We start from the raw sequence: 6,733 nt of genomic DNA, 5'->3' as shown, positions 1-6,733 counted from the left end.
ATTTCTCTCATCCCGTTTCCTTAGTACTTACATACATGTGTGTATCTATTTCTGGACACTCTATTCAGTGAACTATTTCTCTGTGATTATTCCAATGACATATTATCTTGAATACTGTAATTTTATAGTAAATTGTGAAATCAGCTAGTGTGAGTACTCCAGCTATTGTCTTTATTTTTTAGGTAATTTTGGCAAATTCTAGATTATTGCCTCATTTCTCTACAATTTTGTAATCAGCTTGGCAATTTCTACAAAAACAACTATTGAGACTTTAAATGGGGTTGTGTGTGTGTGTGTGTATATATACATATATATGTGTGTATGTATATGAATGTATATATAGCTATATTTAACTGTAACCATGTACAACTATTTAGATATAAAACTATATATAAAAGATATACCTTGTATATATTTATATGACATAAATAGGTCTTCAATATTGTTATATGAAGTATATATCTTTCTTAGATATATTTGGAGGATAATAGAATATTATCAGAAAATTTTAAAAAATAAAGGAACTTACTGTCGGGAGATACCATGATCATGGAGGTGGTTTTCCTGGGGTGAGGCTTATCCATTGTACTCCGGATGTGCTAAACCCTGCGATTTCTGCAAATGTGGGAAACTTGACTGCATCATTTGTGGTGGTGGGGGACTGTGTTTGCACTCTCACCTGACCATCAAATGGTTGAAAGACAAAATAAATAAATGAATAAATAAATAAATAAATAAATAATAAAGGGAAAGATGTTGTTTGTCAGGGATGATAGAAATTTTGATCAGAAAGTGGGCCATTTAAATTCCATTTATTTATAGATCAGAAAACTAAAGCAAAATAGGTTATTTTGTTATTTCTTTTTCCCAGCTTCTCACAATAACTTGAAGATACAGGATAGAAGTACTTTTCCAGGGTCACAGATGTGGCTTACTGGGGGAGTATTTTCTGAACCCCATCTGGTGTCCTTTCAATCTTTCAAACATGTGATGTCAAGATCAATCTGGACTATCTTAACTTCAAAATTGATATTCCACATTTGGAAAAGAAATTACAACATTCCAAAGTATTCTATTCCCATCAAATGGTATGTTTTGCTTCCAAGCCATTGTTCATTATGTTCTTTCTCTCGAGAACGCTTTCTCCATTTGCCACATGTCTGAGACCTCACAATCCTTCAAGGTCAAGTTCTCCATTCTTAATGAATTTCATTATTTGGCATTTGTTATTGAAAGCTTTGTTAGGCAATGATTTGTACTTTTTGCTCTTACTAACAAGAGTCCTGGGTACAGTAGTAAATGGAAGAACACTGTCTTAAAGAATTGTAACTCTCACCATATCACCAGCAAAACTTCACATATGGGTACTTAGAAAATAAATATTGATTGGGTAATAGTGGCCATGTAACAATAGCTAACATTTCTCATGCCTTACTGTATGCACACATTTTTCCAGATTACTCTTTCAATTATATGACTCGAGTAATTTTATTATGTATGTTTTGTAAATGAGAGCAACGAGAAATTAAAGAGCTTGCCCATGTTCACAACTCTAACAGTGGCGGAGTTGGGAACAAGCAGAGACAACCGGATTTCCATAGGTTCTAGGAATTAGGGCCTTGATATTTTGGGGGGAGGCATTATTCAGTCATCTCTCTTAAATATTACAGAAATGTTATGGAAAATATCCTGGGAAAGACCTGACAAATCTGGTCTCCAACAACTTCTCTGACCTCATGTAATACCACTCCAGTTTTCTCACTGCCGTCTGAGAGCACTGACCTCCAGGAGGTTGCCATTTTGCATACCAACAATGCTACTATTTCAGGGACTTTACATAGGTGTTTCCTCGGAGCAGAATGCACTCCTAGATAACCACTGGTGTCACACCTCCCTTTCCTTACATCTCATCCACAATGCTGTGTTATCACAGACGTCCCATACCAAACACCCTCTCTCCCATTCCCCCTCACTTTCCTGACCTGTCTTCTTTCCTTTATAGCAGATCACCCCCAACATACATTTTTTGTCTCTGTCTCTCTCCACTAGACTCTAAGGTTCTTGAGGACAGAGACAGTATTTGTATTGCCACCGTGTCTCTGGTGCCTGGAAGAGAGCTCATTTGTTGAGTAAATAAATTCAAGTCCATAGCTCCTGGAATTGCAATTTAGATCCCTCTCTCAACAAGAAAAATATGGGCATTATGAATAAATGTAACTAAAATGACAGATAAGTAATTTATTTTGTCATAGGGAAGTCCAAAATATAACAAAATGGATAATTCACTCTGCTCATTTACAGATTACGTCACATGTATAGCTTATAATTTATCTCTAGAAAGAGTATGAAAAAAAAATTTTTTTAAATGTGTTTATGCCATTAATTTCCCAAAACATTAGCTCATGAAATAGAACCCTAGAGGCATATTTATTGCCATCACCATCTTATACATGAGATGATAAATTCTGGTTTCTTATTAAATGCAAACTTTAAAGAGAAAAAGAACTTTAGGAGTAAGTGGTGCAGTATTTGGATTCACATTAACTCAATTTTGGATTAAAGTTCCGTCATTTGTTTGCTGTTTGAACTGTTCTGCAATTACTTCAGGGAAAAAAAAATCTCTTTTTGCTGTTAGGCCATTTCCTTACCTAAAAAATGATAATAAAACACTGACTTTATTGGTCATGTGAAGCAAGTTAAATCTCATATGTGCAATTGATTTGTAAAGTGTAAATCCCACATTAATATTTTTTACTAAAGATATACACATATCTGCTCTTCAAATTTCTCATGGGTTTATTAAACTTATTTTAAAAGTAATTTTGTTCACAGACTAATTTTATAAACTTGTAGATGTGTATTAGTGGAGAGAGAGAGAGAAAGATACAACACTACAGAAAAAAGTATGTTTGGAAAAATCTCTCAGATTGATCCAGAAGTAATCAATGCCATATTATTATCTAGATGTTTTGAATACTGGTATATTGTTTTGTTTATGTTATCCTTTAATCTTAAAAATTCACTGGTTTTATACAAACAATTGAAATTTATAGATACTTCTTTATTTTCTCAAAGACACATGAATGATAATAGATTGTATTAGTGTTAAGAAATGTTGGGGGAAAAATCATAATACACTTTGAAATTATTTACCATAATTAGCAGGGTTTTTTTCTAATTGAGGATCATCTTTACTTCAGGGTTTCTAATATTGACCACTTGTTTAAAACAAGTATTCTTGACAGTTGTTCATAGTCCATCATTTGTAAAGAACTACCCAAAAAAATATGTACACTACATTTTCTCTGTTTTCACATCTTATCACTTGAAAGGTATGGAGGCCCCACATTTTCTTTTGAAATAAAGTCTAGAGTAATGATTGTGGAAATGCTATTGTTTGTTTTTCTTTTTAGGTGTGGCATATTTTTTGGAGAAATTTAAATTAGTTCTGAGGACTGCTCTCCATGTGAACTATCAACTGTAGCACCCTGACAGAGACTACAAATATTGACTTAGTATACCTACTTCATGCACTTGTAATGAATTATCCAGGGTTTTTTTTTTTTACTTAAAAATTTTATATATTAATCAAAATAATAAATCGAAGATAATAGAACCATGTAGTAGTCCAAATCTTCACAGAATTCCAAATAGTTAATATAAGAGGAAGTTCATCTAGATCAAGAGAATATAGAACAATGATCTATTTGAGCCAAGACAATCTCATATTCTCTGTGTTTTTCACAATGCCGTATAACATAGAGCATTATGAGATGTGTTAGTTAAATAAGATGCATGAAACTTAGAACAGTGTAGATCTTAAGTAACATGTTTTAACCTGTGTTCTTACGCTAATAGAATTTGGATCTGTAAACAGTATGTAGAATTACTTGAGTACATTCTTTAAAAATAAATAAGTAAATAAGTAAGTAAATAAATAAATAAATATGTAAAAATAAAAATGCCACCCACAGGGGTGCCTGGCTGGCTCCATCAGTAGGGCACGTGACTCTTGATCTCGGGGTCCTGAGTTCCAGCCCCATGTTGGGCATGGAGTCTACTTAAAAAAAGAAAAAAAAAAAAAGAATATAAAAGCAAAAAAGAATACCCTCAAAAAATGTAGGATCACATTATTTTTAAAACATACTGCCCATAAAATGGCTTTCTTGGAGTATATTGCAATTAGTTTTTGAACTTCAATAACCGTAGGCAGGGAAAAATGTATTCATGGTTACACACAGTGATATAAGTATACAAATCAGCTGTAATGGAAAATCTGGTTTGTGTCACACATTTGATTGTTCTTCCCCCTCATACCACCACTACCCCAGCATGGAAAGTGAGAAGAGATTCACTTTTTAGTTTTTCAAGCAACCTGTCAGGCTAGGCAATTCCAGATTTTGAGGGAAAATGGCAGTAAATATCATCAGAAACTAGCTTCCAACAACTTCCAACAAACTGAGGGCTTCAGAGGGGAAGGGAGTGCGGGAATGGGATAGGCTGGTGATGGGTAGTAAGGAGGGCACATATTGCATGGTGCACTGGGTGTTATACGCAACTAATGAATCATCGACCTTTACATCAAAAACCAGGGATGTACTGTATGGTGACTAACATAATATAATAAAAAAATATTATTATAAAAAAGAAAAAAGAAACTAGCTTCCCAATCCTCCTGACTCCCATCTTCTGCAATACAATTGATTAGGGGGGATACTCAGGGAGGGGTTAACAACAGGGTGCCAGGAGGGGAGCCAGTATTTGCTTCTACTCACTCTTCCTACACTGAAGAAAGCTGTGATGGTCCAACGACAGAAAACACAAACACACACACACACACACACACACACACACACACACACACAAGCTTACCTTCTGAACCCCTCCCAAACTCCTCCTTCTAGAAACATTTATGCAAAATTCAAGGGCTCTGTGGAAAAATTGGATGTTTGGGCTTAGATTCTCCAACCTAGTGAGATTCACCAGCAAGACTTTTCATCACTAATCAGAAAGCTCTCCCTCCACTCCTTTCAAACTCTCTGTTGTGAACTGAGTCTTTGAGACCATGTTCCAACCACAATCCTAACTTACAGCTTCAGGAACTGATGTGAAATATATCTACATGCAGCAACATGGCGTCCAACCAACACATTGCCATTTAATTGCTTCACTTGCTTGTATTTCGTTGCTTTAGCTCAATACTCATCCTAGAGGAGCCAGCCTCCCTCCACCATACCCTCTCGCTAAGATCCGGCCATACAAGCATATCACAGGAATAGAACACAAGTTAAGTAAAGTTATTGCAGGCACTAATTGCAAAAAGGGTAATCAGAGTCCCCATATGATGTGATTTCTAAAAACAAACCAAAAACTGTGCTATTAAAAGTATGTCAAGTAACTAAAAAGGACCCTTCTCTAACAAATTTAGGGATAAAAGTAGGTTTATAGAATAGGCTTCTGAAGACATCAACAGGTACAGTTTTCTACCTCTATATTCAGCTGAGCTCTTCACTTGCACTTTGTCAAATTCTTTTTTTTAAAGATTTTTATTTATTTATTTGACAGAGATAGAGACAGCCAGCGAGAGAGGGAACACAAGCAGGGGAAATGGGAGAGGAAGAAGCAGGCTCCCAGTGGAGGAGCCCAATGTGGGACTCGATCCCAGAACGCCGGGATCACGCCCTGAGCCGAAGGCAGACGCTTAACCGCTGTGCACCCAGGCGCCCCAAGCACTTTGTCAAATTTAAAGAGAAGATAGAGATTTTTTTTTAACCTGAAATCAGCCAAGAAAAAATAAATAAATGCCTGTGAGACATTTCTAATTCTTTGTAGAACTACTATTATTAGCATAGTAATTTTTTAGATGTGATTCTATTAAAAATTCAGAGATATAAACCTGGTCTATTTTAATCTGTAAGGAATTTTAAGAACCAGAACTTTCTTGAGAGCTTTCAGTTTGAAAGGAAAAGAAGTAGAGGAAATATGTTGTATATTGCTTTACCGTGGTAAAATTTGCCATTCTTTAGATTATAAATTCATCTCAATTCTTTCTTTTAAAATAATTGTGAAAGTATAGAAAAAATATAAGAAAGGTTGAGCAATATCATATCATTCAAAAAGTAACTCCAGGATTGATCACCTGTAAATAGAGTGGCCAGAATAACCATATGGCCTCATTTACCTGGGAGAGTTTCAGCGTCCAACTGTGGTTCCGGCTTAGTTATTAAAACACCCTCTTTCATTCTCAAAAATGTCCTGGTTTGGATGATAAATTATATAGCCGCTCTGCCTATAACTCCTGAAAATAAGAACTCTCTGCTTCTATATTCCTTTATTTTCATTTTGGCTTTTTTCAGGAATGAATTATCTTTTCTTTACTTCTTTGACAACTTTTTTTCAGAAATATAAAAAGATACTTATTTAAGTATTTAAAATGTTCCTGTTGAAACAAGTTTATATTATTTGGCCCTTGAATTACTAGCTTAGCCCTATCATTATATTCCAGTTTAATAAAATAAACAAATACCAAGCTGAAGATTACAATAAAAATATTTAATTTAGACCAGCTTGGTTAAATATAAAAATTAATGAAATGCACTCATATTTTAAATTATGTATATATTTACATGCATATATGTATATATAGAGAGAGAGATAGAGATAGAGAGAGACAGACAGAGAGACAAATATACAGAGACAGAGAAATAGAGACTAAAAAAAACAAGATACAAAT

The 6,733-nt window shown here is 34.5% G+C and overlaps 1 non-coding gene across 1 annotated transcript; it reads left to right on the top strand.

The window, feature by feature from the left end:
* The first annotated feature begins 521 nt into the window (after positions 1-521).
* LOC121101582 lies at positions 522-682 on the top strand. The gene has a single exon (XR_005833574.1). It is a non-coding gene; the product is annotated as a U1 spliceosomal RNA (small nuclear RNA).
* Positions 683-6,733: the final 6,051 nt, after the last annotated feature.

This window comes from Ursus maritimus, unplaced genomic scaffold (genome assembly GCF_017311325.1).
Source record: "Ursus maritimus isolate PB19 unplaced genomic scaffold, ASM1731132v1 scaffold_8, whole genome shotgun sequence".
In the NCBI taxonomy this organism is placed as follows: Eukaryota; Metazoa; Chordata; class Mammalia; order Carnivora; family Ursidae; genus Ursus; species Ursus maritimus.
The sequence above is the reverse complement of the archived record's forward strand: the minus strand, read 5'-3'. Positions and strand labels throughout refer to the sequence as shown.